Source organism: Camelus dromedarius, chromosome 14 (assembly GCF_036321535.1).
Source record: "Camelus dromedarius isolate mCamDro1 chromosome 14, mCamDro1.pat, whole genome shotgun sequence".
Taxonomy (NCBI): domain Eukaryota; kingdom Metazoa; phylum Chordata; class Mammalia; order Artiodactyla; family Camelidae; genus Camelus; species Camelus dromedarius.
Genome location: NC_087449.1, coordinates 17,134,620 through 17,158,195, shown reverse-complemented (window position 1 = coordinate 17,158,195; position 23,576 = coordinate 17,134,620). Strand labels below are relative to the sequence as shown.

Below are 23,576 nucleotides of genomic sequence, written 5' to 3'. Positions count from 1 at the left end.
CACACAGACACACAGACACACACACACACACACACACATTCCATACACAAAGCAGCTATAGGATCATTTCACTGATGTCACTAAAACTTGTTCTCTCTTTGTGAAATGCTCATAATGATTTGCATGTCACATTAGATAAATTCCCATGACTAGCTATCAGTCTGTCTCCTTAGCAAGAAACATGTAAGCACACACAGTTTGCATGCTTCGAAGTTATATAAGTGAGCATCATTGAACATGATCTGATGATTGTAAATAATACGTACATAGCCGTTTCCTTCAAATTTTATCTCTTGATTAGACACAATAAAAATCTTTGCAAATACTTTTGCTGAATAATTTCTACTGTGGTAATTTGATGAGGCTGGAATAGCAGTCAGAAGATACACTAATCTCCAATAGAGATTACCACAATTTTTAAAAAGTTTACATTATATTTACTATGACTGCCAAGGTACAAAGTACAGGCTGGCTTATGGTCATATACATTACAGATATTAAACAAATCTATTTCCCAAAATATCTACTAAGTTTGAGGTAATGGTTTCTTCCTCCAGACCTCTTTTAAGTGCACCATGCTTCTCAGTGGGGTCTCTATTCTCAAAATTCTTCATTCTGCATAGCTCTCACACATATTGTAGGACATTCAGCATATATGTTCCCCGATCACTGCAAACCAGTGATAACTAAGTGTCCCCACATTTCCAAGTGACCCTGACGGAGAACAACCAAAGGAACTAGGGGGAAAACACTTACCTATCCACACCTCTCTTTCTCCACGTGTAACAGACTAATCTGAGCACTCAATCAGAGGCTCTTATAAAAGGGGAAAGAGGCCAGTTTAGTATAGATGAGAAAAAACTAAAAGAAGCAAGTGATAACACCTCCGCTCAAGAAAGGCACTTATGATCCAGACATTCTCCCTCATGAGGGATGCAGGTGGATAGAGACAGCATATTAATGGCCACTTTTGCCCCATGACTTAATGGTTTTGACACTGTCCTTTCCAGGAGTTTGTTCTTACAAGTGAATATCATTGAGCATCATCCACAAAGTTGTGCACAACCCCAACTTCACCTTTTGTCAAGGATTCAGTCCTAGCATAATCCTCTTTGCATGTCTCTTTGCAAAAGGACACTGCTTTTGTTCATCACAGACCACACCTGGTGGTCACAGGGCACTCTCTACTAGGATTTGGGAGCTTCATTCTTATTAACTGATTTGCTTCGTTATAATTACGCAGAGCGTAGTGGTACTTTTACTTTGAGGTATAAATATTTTCAAATACATTCTGAGAAGTATAAAATTATCTCTAATTCAATGTCTATTTAAAACCAAAACCTTAAAAATGTAGTCTATATCTTAATTTAATCTAAATTTAAGCATATTCAGTATAATTATTAATTTAACTTTCCTAACGTGAAATCATCATGTACAGAGCACTTAGACTGCAATTATCACCTGTATAGGTGATATTAATCATGGGCCAACATGTCACATTTTCTTTTGTTATCTTGAATTGTTATTGGAAGTTACTTAACTTTTCACAGATTGTAAGCTCTCAATTTATCAAGAACTGTACTTTATTCTTCCTTGTGTTACCCACAGTCCCTGGCACAAGGCCGGGAGAGAGAATGCTCAATATATATTTTATATCTGAAACATTTGTATTTCCTTCAGCTTTCAGACATGATATGCAAGAATTATCTTCTGTTAAATCTCTTCCCTCTTTTCTACTCATCTAAAGCCAATTATTAAGATGTCTGTGCTCTATGTCAATAAGATATACAGCATTATGATTCACCAGCCAACTTCATTACTAGCCTTGGCATTGTCAGTCTTTTTTTTTTTTAATGAACTGCTAACAGATAAAGTAATAAAAGGAGTGGACGATACATTGCTGTAAGGGCTGTTGTTATTGAGGGCAAAAGAGAAGGGAGTTTATATATTTCCCAGAAATATAAATAATTAAAGTTTCCCTTAAATTAGAGTCACCTTGTAGCTGAAGCCACATCTCTGAAAAAAAAAAAAGTTTTTGCCATAGCTTCTACTTGTAGCTTTATTATGCAACTTAACCATAGGTGTCATGCCAGTTCAGGGTATTTAAAATTCATTTATTGTGATGAGTTAATATATGGTCATTTTTCAGTTACAATTAAATTACTAATGATGATAATGTCAGTAAAACTTCATTTGTTTTTCATATATAAATCACAGCCAAATCTGGAACTTCTTTAGAAACTGCTTACTTGAGAAACCAGTATCATTACTTTGCATGAGAGATTATTTTTTGGTAACATTGCCCTATTATTTTAATTTTTTAAGGATGAAAGTGATGTCCTGGATATAGAATAAATAAAGAGGAATTCATATTGCTGGCTGTCAGGGCTTGCCTTAAGCAAAATTGTAAACATGCTAGAAAGGCTAAGGGGTACCAGCTGCCACTGTGAAAACACATGCATCGATTCTCAGATACATCCAATAATAGCTTCCTTGCTTTTCTGGTTCATGTGTCACATTCTTATCTAATTTGCCGTATCACTATCAAAGCTACTGTCTCATGTCATATCTGCTTGGAGTCTTTCTCTCTTAAGAAACTAACTAATGTAATAAACACTAGCTAATGGTTTCACACATAAATCATTGCCCCATTCCAGGAACCACATTTATTCTTTGAGAGAACTTTAATGGAAAACTAATCACTTGCTTTCCCTTTCCTGGTTTCTGGAACCGTGGCTATGTGCCTGGCAGACTCAGTCCCCCTTCTGAAAAACGTGACCAGAAATAGGTTATCTTCCACAAGTAGTCAGGTTTTTTTTTTTTTTTGTCACCTGAGTGGGCCACCATGATACAACATATTAGACCAGGAGTCTGCACCTAACCTAAGACAGCTTAGAAGCCACGTAGCAAAGACAATAGTGTCTAAGCTGTCCTGGAACAGGAGTGCTACCCAGTAGCATAGCCTCAGACTAGAGAGTGATGAACTGATACCATTAGAGCCTGTCTCTTGGGGAATTTGAATATGAAGCAGAGAGAGAAAGAGGGAACCATAGTGGGAGACCACAGAAGGAAACAGTAGTCAAAGGGGCAGAAGAGGAGAAAGGAGGGAGAGTGAGAATTGTGTTGCCGAGTCTCTGGAGTAAGGGCTGTTAGATTCTCTCTGTCAAGGGACAGGCAAGCTGTCTAGGTCACTAAGGCTGATACTGGTGCTCCAGAACCACGGCTATATCCAGTACGGTCAAGGGCTCTGAAAGAATTTTCCCACTGGATACCTTCCTGGCTTCTCTTTTTCCCATGTAGCTTTATGATAAATCCCCATTATATGAGGTAGCCTCTTTATCACTGTCCCATTGTACAGACAGCCCCTGAACAGTCAGGGGAGTTAGAGGCAACCACCCTTTGCACAGTTGAAAATCTGCTTATAACTTTAGAGTCAGCCCTCCAGTCCGTGGTTCCACCACCGCGATTCAACCAACTGCAGATAGTGTGGCACTGAAGTATTTATGGAAAAAAAAAAATTTGCCTATAAGTGGACCTTCAATGTTCAAACCTATGTTGTTCAAGGGCCAAATGTAATCTGTAAAAACTCAGGTAATAAACTTCTGTTACTAACGAGCACCATTGTACAGCTTTTATAGCATTATCCCTGCAAACACATGTAACTTCATACCACAGCTGACAAGAGCCTAGCTGGATAACTCTGATGCCACTACTCATTTATCTATAGCTCAGGTACCCTCTAATTTATAGTCCCAAAGTCCTAGCGCTCTAGATTAACACCTGAGTTTGTTTCATTTCGTATTAACAATCATCATGCACAATTATAGAAACACTGCTTCTGTTAAATGTTGATTTTATCTTTATTTTTGTTTCTGAACCTTCATTTGTGTGAATAGCATTTAGTAAACTCTTGAGGAATATAGATGTGATTTTTACTGCCTTTGGAAGTAGACACTGTCCATGCCTCAGCCTTATCCCCTTGACATTCACTGTAAGTGTGTGCTGGACTGTTTGAGGGCCTCCTCTGAGAGCAGGAGTGTGCTCAGCCCCTCGTGGAGTCTGGGCAAGTACAGGAGACAGAACACACGCAGGAGCAGCTTTCATCCAATGATGAACGAGACCTGGCAAACAGATACACCAGCTTCCTGGTCCCTTTGGGTGGGATCACTCAGGTGGGATGTGTAGTATGTAGTCTGCCAGATGTTCCCAGTGGGACTGAGCCCTCGCTGCAGAGATTGGTATCGTACTCTTTAATACCCTGTATTGGCTTACTTACCTTTCTTGTCTTCCTTCCCCACTGCTCTACTGATGCTTTCTGGAATTGCCTCAAGTATTTGTTTCAGGGTCTGTTTCTAGGGAACCCAACTGAAGATACTCTGTTGCCTTTCAATGTCATTTCATAGTTGGAAACTAGGCAAAGCTCTTATATACAAAATCCATACCATTTCCTTATTTTAAGAGTAATAAGTAAATCTCCTTAAGATAGTCTGAAATGAGGAGATGTAATTGGCAAATCATAGGATCTCCCTCAAATGTGAGCAAATATCTTTTATCACTAGTTTTATTAAAGTATAAATACATGGAAACAAACATCTTAACACTTCCTTTTCTATTCTTTCCTAAAGTTAAACTAGAACATGTCATTTCTAATCTAGGGTATCATCTAGAGAAAGGACATGCTAACAGGATAATTGATTTTGTTATGCCCACTTCAACTGTCTCAGATACTTTAAAATATATAGTTCCAAAGTCCTAGAACTTTCTATTAAGGATATGTAAATTTCAAAATGACAAGTTTCTTTGTCATATATAAATATATATGTACAAAGAACTTACAAATCTGGAACACAACATAATAGTTTAATAATGATGATCTCAAAATCATGCTGAAGTCCACAGTGATATATTTAGTGAAAATAATTTGTACTAGTAAGTAAATTTTAACAACTTCATTGAGGAATAAGTGTCATATGTAATAAGCTGCACTTATTTAAATTGTAAAATTTGATAATTTTGGCATTGGTCTATAACCGTGAAACCACAACTGTGACTAAGTAATTGAACATTTTTATGACTACCAAATTTATTTCTGCCCCTGTGTCATCTCTTTCTCCTGCTCCCCCATCCCCAGGCAAACACTGATCTGCTTCCTGATACTAGAGGTTACTAAGAATTTTATATAAATAAAATTGTATTCTTTATGTCTGGCTCTTTTTACTTGAAATAACTATATTGAGAATCATCCATATTGTAGCATGTAGTTCATTACTTTTTATTGCTGACTATTATTACATTATATAGATATACCATAGTTTGTTTATCCATTCACTTGCTGGCTTTTAGGTTGTTACCAATCTTTTTGTCTATCATAAGTAAGCTTTTATGAACAGTCAGGTACAAGTCTTTTGCTTTTATTTATTGTGGGTAAATGTAGGAGAGGAGTGGCTAGATCATATGTTAGTTACATGTTTTTCAGGTGTATTTGTTTAAGAAACTGTCAACTATTTTCCAAAGTGATTGTTCCATTTTATACTACTAATATCAGTGTAAAAGAATTCAAGTTCTTCTGTATCCTCATCAACATGTAGCCAGGCCAGTCTTTCTTATTTATTTATGTATTTATGTATTTATGTATTTATTTATTTATTTATAATTTTAATAATTCTAATAGGTATGTGGTGGTGTCTCACTGTGTTTATAATTTTTATTTAACAAATAACTAATGGTGTTGCTCATCTTTTCCTGGGGTCATCTGATGTCTGTATGTCACCTGCCCATCTGTCTGTCTCTCTGCCTAATCTCTTTGTTGTTTTTTGCTGATGCTGTTGTTCAAAATGTCTGTTCAAATTTTTTGCCCACTTAAAAAAATTAGTTTGTTTCTTTCCTAATTATTGAGTTCTGAGGATTTTGTAGTCTACCTACCAGTCTTTTTATCAGTATTTTATTAGCATACATTTTCTCCCAGTCTTTTCTTCCTCTTTTCATTCTTCTGATATTTTCTTTTGAAGTGCAGAAGTTGTTAATTTGATGAAACCAAAGTTACTTTATTTTTACAGATTATACTTTATCACATTTTAAAATTCTTAGCTAACTCAACATCCCAAATGTTCTACTATATTTAATCTAAAATTTTCATAGTTTTCAATTTTATATTACAGTCTGTCTATAATCCTTTTTAAAATAGTTGTATATGGTACAACATGTGTAACTTGTTTTTTTATTTTCCTTATTCAGTTGTTTCTATACCATTTGTTGAAAAGTTTATTCTGTTTACCTGGGATATTTTAAAATAGTTTATATGACTCTCCTTAAGATTTTGAATAGATGGAATACAATTATTTTAATTCTTATAATTAAGTAATAGCACAGGCGTTAGTCCTGGGGGGGGCTTTTCCTTACTCTTTGCACGTTTGGTGACTATGCATGTTCCCTGTTGGTTGTTGGATATTTTTGAATTTCTATAAATACTTTTGAGCTTTATTCTGGGACTCAGTTATGTAACTTGAAAATAGTTTTGTCCTTTCAAAATTTGCTTCAAAGATTTGTTAAGAATGCCCAGGGTAGTGCTCAGTCTAAAGCTAATTACTCCCCTTTACTGAGTCGACCCTCTTGTGTACTCCACTGAATGCCTCGTGTATTGTGAAGTTTTCTCCCCGGTATTAGGGAATAAAATGGAGCTCACAGCATTTGCTTACCATCTCTCAAGGATCACCAGCTTTCATTTTTTTGATATCTGGTGCCTTAAAAAAAACTGTTTCATGTGTTCTCTCTGATGTTGGTTTATTTTAATAAATAGAGCAAATCTGGTTATTTTTAGTCAAGCATTTTGGCCAGAAATGGAAATCTGTAGCATAATGTTTAAAATGCTCATTTACTCTAAAAATATAATATACTAAATATTACATTAACACCCAAGACTCTTTAAACTTAAAACTTATATAAGGTATGTATGTATATAAATATATAGTGGGCAAGTCTTATTCACAATTCATAGTATTGTTTATAAAATATCTCTATTTCAAATAATACTTAATATCATTAGGTCTTAAAATTTTAAATGAAATTGTATTTTGTCTATAGTTAAGATATTGTTATTCCTTTATGTCACTGTGAAAAAGTGTCTTTGATAGTTGCCATTTTTCTTTTCTTTCTTACTTTGTTTTTTGGGTCGGAGTTCAAGGCATAGCCCATGATTAAGGAAATAGAGAAAATAAAAGCTTCTGAGATTTTGAATCATTTTCAATTGATACCAGTATAATCCTATAGTAGAAATGTCATTAATAAGTGCTATGTATGTATTAAAACCTTCCATTACTGACCAAGAAAAGAAGATAGAAATTCATACTTTATAATTTTGACAATTCATTTTCATTTAGACCAAGTCTTTGTTAAACTTGCTTTTATAAAGGTAAGGACTGTTTTTTTCCCCTCATTTTTAGTTTTTTTTAATAGATGCAGAGGAATGTTACTAGTCAGGGCTTCCTTTTCAACTTCTTGTGCTGGAGTTATAATATGAATACTTTATTAGTTGTCAGCAGATTGGCTTGTAGACGTGTGCCTATGTTTCCTGTTTAAAACATTATGTCTCCCAGAAACATATTTGCTAGCTGGAGGCAGTTTGACATGTGCACATCTCTTGATGCCTGCGGTAATAAGCAACACCAAGTGTAGACAGGTAAAATGTGACATCACAAGAGCAGAATATGAGAATGAGCATTCTAAGGCACATATCACATTCAATATCTCTCATTTCTAGTAACAAATAATGTCAACAAGAAGCTCAATTATTTTGCTCAAATTGAAAAAATACAAAGTGAATAAATACTTTTAAAAATAGTCTTATTTAGGGAAACAATATTGCCTGAAACTGAAAAACTGAAGGCATGTGTCAGATTTTGACAGCATATTTTCCAGTATACCCCTTCAAACATAAAATCTAATCATGTTCACTCTTTCCCATGCCGTTTAATCCCTCTCCTTGATATAGCCTGCTTCCCCAAATGCTGTAATGAAAACCAGCGTTCATGGCAAAACTCAAGCCTCTCTGAGCTCCCTTATCTCTCATTAGTTGAACACAGCTTTGTAAAATTTTATTCCTTCAGCCCTCTCCTGTGGCCCAAGTGAAATTCAGACATCTATTGATATAAAAAATGTAAAGGGACTAGCAGGGTAGTTTCCTCCCAAAGGAAATATAGTGCAGTTTAATAATATATTGGGAACATGTGGCCAGGTCAGCCTGTTATTTATCCTTTTGGCTAAGCTATTTTATTTAGAAGTCAGCACAAATAAAACAACAGCATTCTATATAGAATTATTCACTTATCATTTACTAGTTTTTGTGTTAAAAAACTGAAGAAAATTATTTTCCATTTTTCCAACTTGATTTGCATTTGATTGAAATTCACCTCATAGAGGTTAGGAATAAAATGGAAAATATTTTGAAAGTACTGAAGTCAGTTTCCACATGAAATAATATAACATAATTTCTAATATTTAGACTTCTCCAGAAATAGAATAGACTGCCTGGTAAGTCAGGAAAAAGAACTGTTGAAAGAAAATTTTAAAGCACTGTCATATATACTGGAGAAGGAAGGACTTCTGTCTTTGGAAATCTCTGCCCTCTCATAGAGCTTTTTCTTCTGGAAATTTTTATCATATTATTTTCTAGATGTTATATGGGTATAGTTATAACTTTATCTGCCAAGATGCAACTAGAGAGTTGTTGACATGTTTTATTCATTTTTGTCCATCACAGAGCCTTGTGCATACCAGACTCTCAATATATTTAACTTACTAATGGTAATATTAGTGTATATGATTTATCAAACAATATCTTGTATACTTAGCATTGATTATTTTATGAATATTTATGGAAATCCTAGGAGGCAAGTACTGTTTTTTTCCTATTTTCATCAAAGAAAATAAACATCAGGGGTTTTACGTGCATGCATGTATGAATAAATATATAAATTAATTGCTAAATAAACATATGGATAAATGAATGTATAAACAGGAAATTGGACTAGATAATATATGAAATATATTCTGTGAATGAACATAAGAGCTTTATGTTCTATGTCTATGAATATAAGAGCTATATATTAGTTTTATGAAATAATTTTATCATCACCAACCATGTAATTTCTCAATTTAGCATCCTTTACAATCTTTATCACAGGTGTATACATTAATAATTTCATCTTTGATGCTGTAAAAATGAAGAAGGATGGAGAGTGCAGAGATGAATTATGTGAAAATTAATACAAAATCTCCATATTCACGTTTACCAACAGAATTTTGGCTTTACTCCCAATTAAATTCCTTTCAGTAAACATTTAATGGGCCTCTGCAAGGTAATGAATAATACAATGAAACATTCTTATTACTTAGAGTTGTAGGTTGTAGACTCATGGAAATGGTCTCTCTTGGAGTTATATGTGACATCAAATAGCCCTGCTGATTTGTTTTTTATTGGATTACTAGTTGCTGGGTATCATTAAACAGCAAGAAAATGATTATCTACTGAAGACCAGTGTGACACCCTTTGACATAATGGAAAATAATGTGACCTTGTAGCAATGTTGATCTGCTCCTAGGGAGGGCTTTAGATATTTTTATTTTTCCTGTGTTATTAAGCATGCTATATTACAGTTTTATAAAAGCTATAGGATAAGTTATGTATGATTTTTAAAGGTTGAGTTTTTCATCTTCAAGAAAATTTCTTTCTCGTATCTCAGAAGGAACTAGAAGATTATTTGAAGGAAAATAAGATACTTAGAAACATAAATTACATAACAATTCAATGGAAGCATGAGTGGGAAGGAGACCGAAATTTGTCAGAAAATGGATTTTTTATTAAGCAAGTACCTTAATGTAGTCTCACTAAGATCAAAAAGTATTGCTTCTGATTGTCAAAGCTATATCACAATCTAAAATATAACTGTAAATTGAGACTTCTGCCACTTTATAACAAACATCTGTGTTTACTCCCATTGGTGTTTTAGGACCGCCATACATGCATTCACAGTTCTGTCCCTGTTTGCTCTGTGGATGTTGTCTTATCAAACTCATTGAGTTTCTTGTTTTCATCTCTAAATTGGAAAACGTTTTGCACTTAATGAGGCTGGCATAAATGTCAGATAATGAACGTGAAATGATTAGCACAATGCTAGAGATGTAGCTGATATTCATAAATAAATTTTTTATTTTTTCATTATTCAAATTTTTTACCACTTTCGAGTCCAATCTTCCATGAATTAATTTTTTAGTAGACCAGTCCACAGTAATGCTACTGTCTTCTGGTCACTTTTACCATATCTACCATATGTATTCAATTATTATTCTGAGTATTCTCATGGATTATTTATATCTCTTTCGTGTGCATTGAGCTTCAGGTAAAGAAGAGACTGTATAATTTGGAGGCACAGAAATATTTGGCCAAGATTTATTAAGTATGTGATCTCTAATAAGTTATTTTTGATTTTTTATTGAGGTATAATTGACCTACAATATCTTATTAGTTTCAAGTATACATCATGGTGGTCAATATTTATAAACATTTCAAAATATTCACCATGAGAGGTCTAGTTACCATCTGTCATCATACAAAGTTATTACAATATTATTGACTATAATTCCTTTGCCGTACATTATTGCATCCTCATGACCTATTTATTTTATAACTGGAAGTTTGTACATATTAATCCCCTTCATGTACTTGACTCACCCCCACCTCCCTCCTCTCTGTCAATCACTAGTTTATTTTCTCTGTGAGTATGTTTCTCTTTTGTTTGTTTGTTCATTTGTTTTTGATTTTTTAGATTCCATACATTAATGAAATCATACAGTAACTGTCTTTGTCTGTCTGACTTATTTTACTAAGCATAACACCCTTTAGGTCCATTGGTATCGCAAATGGCAAGATTTCATCCTTTATTACAGTTGAAAAATATTCCATTTTATATATATATATATATATACACACACACACACATATCTTTTTTATCCATTCACTTATAGATGGACATACGGTTTGCTTCCACATCTTGGCTATTGGCGCCAATATATATAGGTTTGCATATGTCTTTTTAAGTTAGTATTTTCATTTCCTTCAGACACCCAGAAAATAGAGTTGCTGGATCATATGGCAGTTCTATTTTTAATTTTGGGGGGACCCGCCATACTCTTTTCCATACTGGCTACACCAACTTACATTCCCACTAACATATATGAGTGTTCCTTTTTCTCCACATCCTTGCCAATATGTGTTATTTGTTGTGTTTTTGTTAATTGCCATTCTGACAGATATGAGGTGATATCTCATTGTGATTTTGATTTGCATTTCTCTAATGATCAGTGATTTTTTAACATCTTTTCATGTGTCTGTTGTCCATCTCTATGTCTCTCAGAAAAAATGTCTGTTCAGGTCCTCTGTCCATTTTTTATTTGATTTTTTTTAATATTGAGTTGTGTGAGTTCTTTATACATTTTGATTATTAGCCCCTCATTGGCTATGTTGTTTGCAAATATCTTCTCCCATTCAGTAGGCTGTCTTTTTGTTTTGTTGATGATTTCTTTCACTGTCCAGAAGTTTTTTAGCTTGATATAGTCACATTTAAAAATTTTTTTGCTTTTGTTTCCCTTGCCTGAGGAGATAGATCCAAAAAAAGTATTGATAAAACTGATTTCTGAGAGCTTACCACCTATGTTTTCTTCTAGGAGTTTTATGGTTTCAAGTCTTACTTTTAAGTATTTAGTTCATTCTGAGTTTATGTTTGTATATGATGTGGGAAAATGGTCCAGTTTCATTCATTTGCGTGTAGCTGTTCTGTTTCTCGAGGACCATTTATGAAGAGGCTTTCTTTTCCACATTGCATATTCTCCTCTTCTTTGTCATAGATTAATTGACCTTATAAGCTTGGGTTTATTTCTGGGCTCTCTATTCTGTTCCATTGAGCTATGCATCTATGTTTATGTCAATACTATACTATTTTGATTACTGTAGTTGTAGTATAGTTTGAAATCAGGGAGCATGATACCTCCAGCTTTGTTCTTCTTAAGATTGCGTTGGCTATTCAGAGTCTTTTATGATTCCTTACAAAATTTAGGATTATCTGTTCTAGTTTTGTAAAAAAAAAAAAAAAAATTTGGTATTTTGATAGAGAATGCATTGACTCTGTAGATTGCCTTGTGTAGTATAGACATTCAAACCATATTAATTTTTCCAATCCGTGAGCATAGTATATATTTCCATTTATTTGTGTCACCTTTAATTTTTTTTCATCAATGTCATAGTTTTCAGAGTACAGGTCTTTCACTTCCTTGGTTAGATTAAGTCCTAGTTATTTTATTCTGTTGATGCAATTATAAAAGGGATTGCTTTCTTAATTTCTCTTTCTGATAAACACAAAAGATTTCTGTATTTTAATTTTGTATCCTGCAACTTTACTGAATTCATTAAGTTGGAATAGTTTTTTGATGCAGTCTTTAGGATTTTCTATATGTTGCCAGAGAAGAAACTCAAAAAGCGAAAAGGCTATCCCAATCAGCCATAAAGCATCAAGTAAAAGTAACCCAGAAGCAAATGTGGTTTCACCTCCTTGCTGCTGGGACCCCCACCTGAAAAGATAGACTAATGGATTGGCAAATCTACATTGTGCTGATCAGCCTGTGGAAACACTTAAAACCCAAACAATAGTTTAGACCTGCTCCACCTGCTCCTTCTATCCCTGATAACCCACCTACTCCAGTTGAGGCCTTAGAGACAGTCCTATCCAGGGTGGGTGACCCTTTGGACTTTACTGGAACATCTGTGAGAGAGAGGATGAACAGTGAATGCACAACAGTTTAAAGATCCAGGCACTGCCTTAAAGTTTTGGGGAGTCGTATGATCAAGTAAGACATGCATTGTTTCAGAAACTGTAATTGACAAGATGTATGCCAACCTAACCTCTAACAACATGAAAAAGATACAAGTGTTTGTAGGGATTTGGGGATTTTAGAAGACTTGTATTCCCCACCTGGCACAGTGCTTTCGTCTTTTCTACTGCTTGGTAAAGAAAGGGCACATGTTGATTGGGAATCAGAGCAGCAAACCACCTTTGAGAAGGTAAAAATACTCGTGAGCAGATTACAGCTCTGGGCACCTCCTAAGCAGTGCTACCATTTGAGTTGGTTGTATCTGTGATTCCGGAAGTATGGGTTGGGCACTGTGGCAGAGACAACGGAAGGAAAGAGTATCACTAGGATTTTGGTTCCAGTTCTAGAATGGGACAGAAACCCAACGTACCCGCATAGAGTAACAGCTTCTAGCATCATACACAGAGCTCCTCCAACTACAGCCTTTCAAGAAGGAGCAGCATTTTGTCGTAAAAACCTCCCTTTCCTATCAGGGAGTGGGTAGAGAATGTCTTACATTGACCCACTTCTGCCATGGCTCAAACTCCCCCTTTAACTAAGTGGCATGCCTGTTTGCAGGAGAGGAGCACCTTGTCTTCCAGCCCTAGAAATGTGGGTGCTACTAGGCTGTGTAGATCCTCCAAATGCTGTTAGCCCTGTTCCTGTGGCAGCCCCTGGGGTCTGTAGAGATGGACTGAGATAAATTCCCATCGATGCCTGGTGTACAAGTGGGTTTAGTCTGGGTCACCTTCCCACTGGACTACAATCACTATTCAGCCCAATATTGACACCATCTGGGTAGAAACAGGAACAAACTGCAATAGCCAGTGAGTGATCACTCATGAGCTCTGGCCATTAACACTTTCCACTGACAGGTGGGCTGTTATAAAGGAATTAACCCTATGGCTTGGATAATGGGAAGGGAGGGATGGATGATCATGAATAATCCCTCGGGCTCAGGGTGTGTGGAAAGACACTGAGTTCACCGGCAAGAGCCTGAGGCAGTCCTCATTGTCTTTCACATCTCAGCTTTGAAGGAGCTGAAAATGCTGGCAGCCGGGAAGCTGATGCCCTAGCTCAGGTGTGAGCCTTTTGCAACTGACCCTTCAGTAGATACAGCAGATTGAGTACCTAGGAAAAATGGCCATGATAGCTCCCTGGTGAGATGGCATATTGCCAAAGATGCCAGATTGCTCTTAAAATGCAGTAGTTTGGTTAATGCATTAACAGCAGGTCCTGTGTATTCTGAAAATATACAGGGCTACTGCCAGTGAAGTTCAGGGCCATCCACTGGAGTTCCCAACCAGTAAGGGATTCACAAATTGATTATATTGGCCCCTCCACCAAGTGAGAATTCTAAATATGCTTTAATTTGTGTGGACACTATGTCTAACCTAATCCAAATTTTTCTCATTGCCACACAAACCAGGCTGCCACCATGAGGGGATTAGAAAACCTGAGTACCAACTATGGATTCTCTCCTCATGGCATAGACAGTGACTGTGGGTCACATTTCAAAGGTCATGATGTGCAAAAATGGACAAAGGGACATGATGTTGAATGGAGGTTCCATCTCCCCTATAACCCACAAGAAGCAGGGTTGGTAGAAAAGAAAAATACAATATTAAAGCAGCGTATTAAATTACTATTAGGTAAAAACCACCTTGACTGGTTGGACACAAGCACTGTCCCAGGCTTTAATACATTTGAATGATCAACCAGTAGGGCCTGTTGCTCCATATTGCCAGACTGGGGACCCCTTCCGAGACACCCAATACTGTAAAGGTATGGAAGTGTCAGGAAACAGCCATTGCTCCAATTCTCACCCTGGAGTGCTAAGCTTTGATCACTAAGCCCCATTATGCCTGGGAGAGGCATTATCTACTGGAATTTGCAATGGAAAGTCCCACTCAGATGGGTAAGTTACTTCGCATCTCTGTGTAAGGGAGGATGACTCAGTCTCCACTAGGATTCGATTGTCCTGCTACCACTCAGATCTGTCAAAATGTACTATATCTAGAATGGAACATGCACCATTGAAAGAGAAGATGGGGGTCCTGATCTGGTATATCTTGTCCCCAGTCCATCTCCTCACATCTGATGGTGCTGCCTTCCCCAGCCAACATGAGTGGTATGCACAACCAGGCCAAGTTCCTACAACTGCCTATTCCCTCTCAAGGCCAGGGGGCACGTGCTGTTTCCACCGATACAACTATTTGACTACCATCTTTGTTCCCTCTGTTGGCCTGGGGGACATTATAGCCCATATAGCAGCCCCATACCCAGCAAGCCTTAAATGGTAGGTGACAAAGCCTGTCTTTACTGAACACTGACTTGTCTCTAATGAGAAAAGCTGTCCTACAAAATAGGATGGCCTTGGACCATATTACTACCTCACAAGGAGGCACCTGTGCCATTATCGAAACAGAATGTATCATCTTTATTAAATCACACGGCAACACACATAAACACCCTGAGTGCTCCAACCTCCAGCCGAAGGGATTTAATACATCAGCGGTTTGGATCACAGGGCTCTTGGTGGAAAAGAATAGTTATTTATTAGGGGACTCATTGTCTTAGTCTGTATTTTCTGTTGCATGTGCCTATCTGCCTCCTATGCAGCCAGATAGCTGCCAAATGAGCCACCTCCATGCCAGTGAAAGCTTTGCTAACCATTCAGGGCACTTGCTGAAGAGGGGGACGTATAAGATTGTAAGAGTCAGTCACGAGGGGAAATGTTGGAGGAGGTGTCTGAGAGGACATGACAGCTGATTGACCCAGGAACTCGACCTTGAGAGAATAAGGTGTTTTTGAGACCACTGGGACTGAATATGTGACTGAGTCCAGTTAAGGCCTCTATATAATCTTTTAAGATTCTGGCAGGCAGGTGTGGAGATCTATTCATCTTGCAGCCACTCAAAACAAGCCTCCTATGTAAGTTCCTTTGTTTATTAAACCCATCTATCTGGAGTGGTCTGCCTCTTTGTTCAGTCTCGCCTTGCCATGTGTGTATGGGGGCCAATTTACCAACAAACCTATAAATCTGGCTAGAAATCTTTCGTAGTTCTCAAAGCCATTCTAATGACAGAATTGGTAGGAATAAAACCAAGATGGAGCAGAACTAGTAAGTGCAAAATAATTTTTGCACGTAGTCATTTTAATGTGATTCCAAAAGTTTCAAAGATTTCGTTGTTTTTCTTGTAACTCTAAAGACTAAACTTTTTTTCACAACAATCCCGCACTTCTCTATGTGATAATTCTCTCCTTATCTAACTTGCGCTTTAAATGCCTGTTCAGCCCTTTTGTGTTTCTAGATCCCTTCTGCTCTGTTTAGCTTGGAATCCCTCTCCTGGATTTGTTCTTAGGATCTGATAACTGGAAACCTATTCTAGCTTGGAGCCCCTAGAAGACTGTTTGGTGATAGGCTTTGTGTAAACACCTTATTTGCAAACACACTCCCAGAAATGAAAAACAAGGGAAAGAGAAGAATGAGACAGGGAAAAAGGGACAGAGAATAGAGTGTTTCCAAGCTGGCCACAGCGCTGTAACAAGCATAACTGATCATTTGTTTTTATGGGAGTCTTCTGAGAGGCTGTATAAACTATTGTTTTGTTTTGTTTTGTTTTTGAACAGGGCATCTTGGGAGAGTAAGGAATTGTTGTGGTGGCTTTGTCAGCCAGATTTCAGAAGCAAGACAAGTGCTAGAAGCCGAAGTGATATGAAATAGTGAGTATACTGGCCATTCTTGGTCTGACCAACGTGGCTTCGGCTTCTTCACTACTGTGATGCCTACTTTGATCTCTTAACCACTCCTACGCCACTCCTAAAGTATAAAATATGACAGTATACTTAATATTATAATTGGATTTTCTCCTTAATATATAGCAAATTGCTTATGTGCATGAATCATAGGTTCTGATAGCAGAAATTGTATCTCATGTTTCATGAGGTGGCATGAGAAAAATTTGAGAATAATTCATAAAACCACACAAAAAAATAAAACCACATGGTAAATAAAAGATCCATTTATCTCAGTGTTTGTAAAGAATCACAGTCATAGGCAGACAGCAACACTTTCCTAGGAGATAATAACTATGTTCTATTCTTTCACTGTTGATTGCAGAATTGAATTGACAGAACGTGAACATTTATTTAATTAGATACTATGTTATTTAGTTAGATTATTATATTAGTTTTTTATAATGATCATTCTAATGTCTCTCACTAGTGATAACTATTGGTTACAAGTAGAGTATAAAATGGTTCTAAAGGAACTTTAACTATATGTAGCCATTTAATTCAGTGTCTAAGCGGTCCTTGGCAGGGAGCACACAACACAAATTGTTGGAAAACTGAAAGTTCGATTTTATTCTCTGTTTGGCAGTGGTGTAAATAGTTATAATTTATTAATTTATTATTTATCAATATTATTATTACAATCCTTTCTTCCCATTAAATGAGTGCATACTTCTGAGCTGTGGTCTAACCCCTTTATTATAAAGTGGGGTGTGTGTGCCATTTCCTACTTATAATTTAGCAGACCCTAGAGGAATCAAGGAGATGAATTACTTCTCTTCTCCTTACAGAATTATTTTGAGGAAAGTTGTGATGATAATAATTACAACATAAAATAAGTACATGACAAATGGTGAAAAATAAGAATTGGTCCACAAATAAAATGACAATAATCATTCTCCACTTCTACTTCTGAATATGCTGAATATTCTTATGTGCTGGTACATGAAGTCAGTCACAAATGTAATCTGGACTATAATCTTTAGGATATTTGTTTTATTTTATCCATTTTCTCATGACATTTTAAGAATATATAGTGCAATACAAAAAAGTCCTTTCTTATAAGTGCACATTTTAATGAAAAATGTTATAAAAGCCCTGAAGAAAAAAAAAATCACAAAAGAACTACAAATGGCCTCTAAGCAGATAGAAACGTATGCAATTTTACTGGTAACTGAGTGAACAAATGGACCAAAAAAAATTCAGTCACAAGTGGACAAAAAAAAAAATATCCTCCTATTTTCCATATCAGAAGAGTTTTGTATGGTTGAATGTGTGGAAATGAACCCCTCCCACACAAGTGCTAATGGTGGTGTAAATTATTTTAGTCTTTTCAGAGGGAAATTCACAGTGCATATTTTAAAAATCTTAAAATTGTCTTATTTTTGTTTCTAATAAAAATTAACCATAAGCAATAAAGTTTTGACTACTTTGATGTTAGTTTTCTCTTTTTTAAAATAATAGCAAACATTTTGGGTAGCTATAGGAAATTAATAGGGCTATTCTTTATACTAAAATACTGTAATATTAAAATGATTGCATAGTAGAACATTTAATGAAATGAAAATATATTTATGGCATAATTTTAGCAAAAAGATAAAATTAAAATTCTAAATATTGTCATCCTAGATTTAAAAGTTACATATAAAATTGCCAGTGTTAATTAACTGATTTGCCAATTCATTAATTGAACAAACATTAGTCACATATTATGTGAGTTATGCACATGTGATGAAATTATGGGTTCCTATATTTTCTTTTTCCTTTATCAACATTTTCTAAATTCTCTACAGTAAACATGTGTTATGTATTACTATCACATTAGAGAAACAATATTTATGAACCAAAAGAATATTAAAATAATTTTAGTTTATGATTTAACTATAGTATACTTTAAGTTATACTAAATTGAGAATGTCAGCCAGTCTCCAAAAATGGCCACATATCCCAGTATCCAAGCTCATGTTCATGTATATATAGCTCCCTACATTTGAATCTGGGTTTGTCCTGTAATTTGCTTTTGACCAAAGAGTGTTGTGGAAGTGGTGATGTGTGACTTCAAAGCCATGAGAAAATTACAGCCTCTACCTGAGTCTTTTTAAACTCTTGTTTTGGGGACTCTCCCCCTTGAGACACTCTTCTGAAATCAGTTGCCATGCTGTGGGAGTGGCTAAGTGTAGGCATTCTGGTTGGTAGCCCCTGTTGGACTTTGAACCAGAAGCCAGCATCAACTGTCAAACATGTGAGTGACCATGTTAAATGCCCAGCCCAGCCAAGTCATCAAATACCTGCAGCTCCTGTTGACCTCTGGCTAAAATGGCATGAAAATCCCCAAGCAAGAACTACCTAGCTGAGATCAGTCAACCCACATAACCATGAGAGATTTGAATAAATTTCTGCTTGAAACCACTAAGATTTAGGATGATTTGTTACCCAGTAACCAGAACAGAAAACTTCTCGACCTAAAAAACTTAATAAGTCTTTTGTAGCTTAATGTGATCAGTCTTCTGAACGCCTCTTAAAATAGATCTACCATTGCTTCTCCTCTTCAGATCCACGTTAAGTGCTTTCTACATATATGAAAGGCTTTTTTCATCCTTCCTCCCTTACCCTCATACAGGTATCCATATCTACTACTGAATATTCTGTAGGATTTAGAAATATTCAGGACTATTTAAAAACAGTTTATGAAGTAGAGGAGAGGAAGCTTTTTGAACTTCTGTTCCAAGAATCCCATTGGCTTTCTTTTTTGAGTACTCTGTGAGAAAAGCTGCTCCTTCTTCTTACTACTTCCCAGACTCCATCTTATCTAGTAGTCTTACAGGCTTTTAAAATACCAGAATGCTTCAAGGATCAGTTCTCAGACTTCCTCTCCTCTTTCCTTTATCTTTATGGCTTCAAATACCTTCTATATATGGAAAAGATGAATCTGAAATATATATATAACCGACTTGGACATTTCCTCTGAATTTTTAGATTCATACTAAACCAACCATTTCAATTTCACACTTCCATTTCACTGTGAAAATGAAATATACGGAATTGAATTCCTAAATTCCTGATTCTCTCCACCTACCAACTACCAACACAACAAAGTTGCTCCTCTTGCGTAATTAGCAATTTTAATAAATAGCAACTCTGTTCTTCCAGTTGCCAAACCAAAACTTTGGGAGCCATACTGGACTGCACTTTTATTTTTCCTCACATAAGGCATATCTCGTTTTATTGCACTTCACTTTATTAAATTGCAAAGATATTGTTTTTTATAAATTGAAGGTTTTGGCAACACCGCATCAGGAGAGTGTATGCTGCCATTTTTCTAACAGTATTTGCTCACCTTTAGTCTCTGTGTCAGATTTTGCTTATTTGAACAGTATTTCAAACTTTTTCATTATTGCTGTGTTTGTTATGGTGATCTATGATCAATGACCTTTTATATTACCATTGCAAAAAGACTGCAACTTGGGAAGGCTCAGATGATGGTTAGCATTTTTTTAGCAATAAAGTATTTTTTTATTTAAGGTTTGTACATTGTTTTTTTAGACATAATACTATTGCACACTAAATAAACTATAATATAGTGTAAACATAACTTTCATATGCACTGGAAAGCCAGAAAATTCAGGTGACATTTATTGTAATATTCACTTTATTGTGGTGGTGCACTTTCTTTGTCCAGGCATCCTAATTGTTTTCCAGCTTCCCATAGCTGCCTCTGCCCTCACAGCTCTCTCCACAAAATGCAAGGGATATCCTAACAAAAATAAAATCATCTTACTCCACTGCTTAAAACTATTTGAGATTTCAATTTTCACTTAATAAATGCCAAATTCTTTATAGTGGTTCTAAGGATCTATTCAACTGAAATTGCCACTACCTCTTTAACGCATCTCCTGTGTGCCCACCCCTCATGCATCCCAGTCCAGTACCACTAGTCTCAACCTTGTTTCTTGACCTCACCTAGTAGACTGCTGTCTCTAGGTCTTTGTACTCCATTTCCCTCTGCCTACAATGCTTTTCCTGCTGATGTTTGTATAGTTTCCTTCCCCATTTACCTTCAGTCTCTTTTCAAATTCTGCCTTTTGAATGGTATCTCCATTTACCATCTTAAATAACAGTAATAACGAAGATGATTATGAAATGATGATGATAACAATAGCAACATTTTTGTGTTATGACATTATGTTTTAGTCCCTTTTCTAAACATTTCATAAGTTTTAAAATTAAATAATATCCCTTAGGTCACATTTAGGCATTATGACTTGTGTCAGCACTCTTAATCATTTTGCTGCATCACTTTTCAATAAGATACCAACACATCTCCCTTCTTTGGCATTTTTTTTTTTTATCCATTTCACCACTTTTAACTTTTCTCTAAAGCTTTTGGTGCCTACCATACCAAATTTTATTGCTTCTTCCTCAATCCTCCAAAAACAATGTAATTTCTGTGAGCGTTTGGACTTTGTTTTGTTCACCACCATATCCATATCACCTACAACAGTATAGCAGACACTCAATAAATATTAGCACATTTTCCTTAATCCCTTGGTGTGCTTTCTTTACTTTGTTCAGTTGTTTAAACATGCTACTCAGTGGTATTTTAAGACCCCTTTGGACAAGTGCTGCTTCCTCTTGCCTGAAATACTCTTTTTTCACAATATAATAATTTCTGTTCATACTCAGACCAAGTTTATTCCTATGTACACCCTGTGCCCTGACTTTCATCATCTGTATCATGCTCATAATTATTTGATAACTGTATTTCACAATGGAACATAGGATTCCTATGTTGTTCCTCTTCATATCCCTCTGTAGATTTTAATCAAATGGATGAGGGACTCTACCAAGGGTTGAATGACTTAAGACCAAGTAATAGAGAAAGGAATCTTGGTGCTCTGGATCATTAAAATGAACTAGCAATTTGTTGTACTTTTATTTTCAGAGAAATGTTTTAATGATCTTGATTTTTTTCTCAAAAGTTCCTGTTGAAACAGTGCCTATCACATAGGATACATTTAAATATTTATTGAATGAATAAATAAATGTGTTTTTAAAGGTGCATACAAATTAAGAGTTTTGTCCATATAATTGTTACACGTGCATTTTGTTTGCAAGTATGTCTGTTTGGTGAATTTCCAGACTTGGTGATTGATGTTTGTTTTTTGGATGGATATTCTTCCCATGAGAGACTTTAGTAAAGTAATAGAATAAGAATGTATTTTGGAATTATTATGATTTAGCATAAACTCTACTTTATATTTGAGGTACTTGATGAATATATGTTTTTATTTAATTGAGGTAACATTGCCTTATAGCATTATATGTTTCATGCATACATTATATTTCAACTTCTGTGTACACTGTAGCATACTCACCACCAAAATTTTAGTTTCCATCTATTACCATGCAGTTGACCCCCTTTATTTATTTTGCCCTTCCCCCAAACTCCTTCCCCTCTGATAACTACTAATCTATTTTCTATGTCTATGTATTTGTTTTCATTTGCTTTGTTTGTTCATTTCTTTTTTTAATATTCCACATATGAGTGAAATTATACAGTCCTTATCTTTTCCCATATGACTTATTTGACTTAGCATAATACCCTCAAGGTTCATCCATGTTGTCACAAATGGCAGTGTTCCATCTTTTTTTTTTAATGGCTGAGTAATATTCTCGTGTGTGTGTGTGTGTGTGTGTGTGTGTGTGTGTGTGTGTGTAAAACTTCTTTATCCATTCATCTGCCAATGGGCACCTCTATATTTGGGGACAAACTATAGGGAAAGATGAGTGTTGTGATTTTTTTTTTTGGTCAACATAAATATCATAGAGAAATTGATAGCTGATTGGGAGCAAGATTTGGGTATATTTTGTCCCTTATCTAAATAATAGAGCAAATGCTCTTATTATTGTTTACTTATATGTAAATTTACCTATATGTCTATTAGCTATACATATACACACAGTGATAGAGGAATAAATAGATACCCTATAAAATGTATCTATAAATTATTTTTCTAATTCTAGACATGGAGATTTTGTGAAAAAAGGAAGACTGTGTAACATCTATATTACTGGTATAGAAATACACTGTGTATTCAGAAAGTTTTGGGTTATATAGAAAGAGATTTAATGGAAGAAAGGTCATGGAATGAAAGATTAATTATCAAGATCTTCAAAGGGACTTTTAATTTAAAATATATTTAGACAATACTTTTGAATATAACTGACTAATTTTAATGATTACATCTGATAAAAATTTAGACAATTGTAATTCAAAAATGCAGCTTAATATTTGATTCATAAGGCATTTTAGCTAATGTTTGTTCATCAGCTACTTGCTATTCAGTGAACAGCTGTACAAAACTTATTAAAATTCAGAGTTTAAGACTACTCCCACTATGCATGATGTCATGTATAGAAACAATATGGAGTAATCCAAATGAGGCAGTTAATGTGAAACAGCATAAACCCACTGAGAAGAACTGTTTTAATTAAATGCCACTTAATTATTATAATTAGATTCTAAATAATTTCATAGAATATGTCACTGTGAATTCAGTTACTTTTGGTGAGTGCATGAAACAATCCTAAAATTTAAATGTAAAGATTTGCTTAGAAAATTCTAACTGATCATAATTTCAAAAATCAGTATTTCCTAATGTTTTATATTTCATTTCTCTGGATTTAAGTTTGTTTACATACATACAGAAGCATGACACCAAGTAATATATTTGAATACAGTGCAATATAAAATATTCTGTTTGTATTTGTTATTTACTAATCAAAGGTATTAGTGTTAGTCTTAGTTTGCAAAGCTTTCTTTCCTTATAAACTTTATTTTTTATGTAAGTCCAAAGGTGTTTTTATGATTGAGATTAAGTTTT

The 23,576-nt window shown here is 35.3% G+C and overlaps 1 long non-coding RNA gene across 1 annotated transcript in view; it reads left to right on the top strand.

Annotated features, from left to right (window-relative positions):
• Positions 1-23,576, top strand: part of LOC116156916 (uncharacterized) — a 127,847-nt gene that overhangs the window by 31,404 nt on the left and 72,867 nt on the right. Inside the window, exon 2 of the long non-coding RNA XR_004140870.2 lies at positions 16,531-16,623. This is a non-coding gene — a long non-coding RNA (uncharacterized LOC116156916). The remainder of the gene's footprint in view (positions 1-16,530; positions 16,624-23,576) is intronic.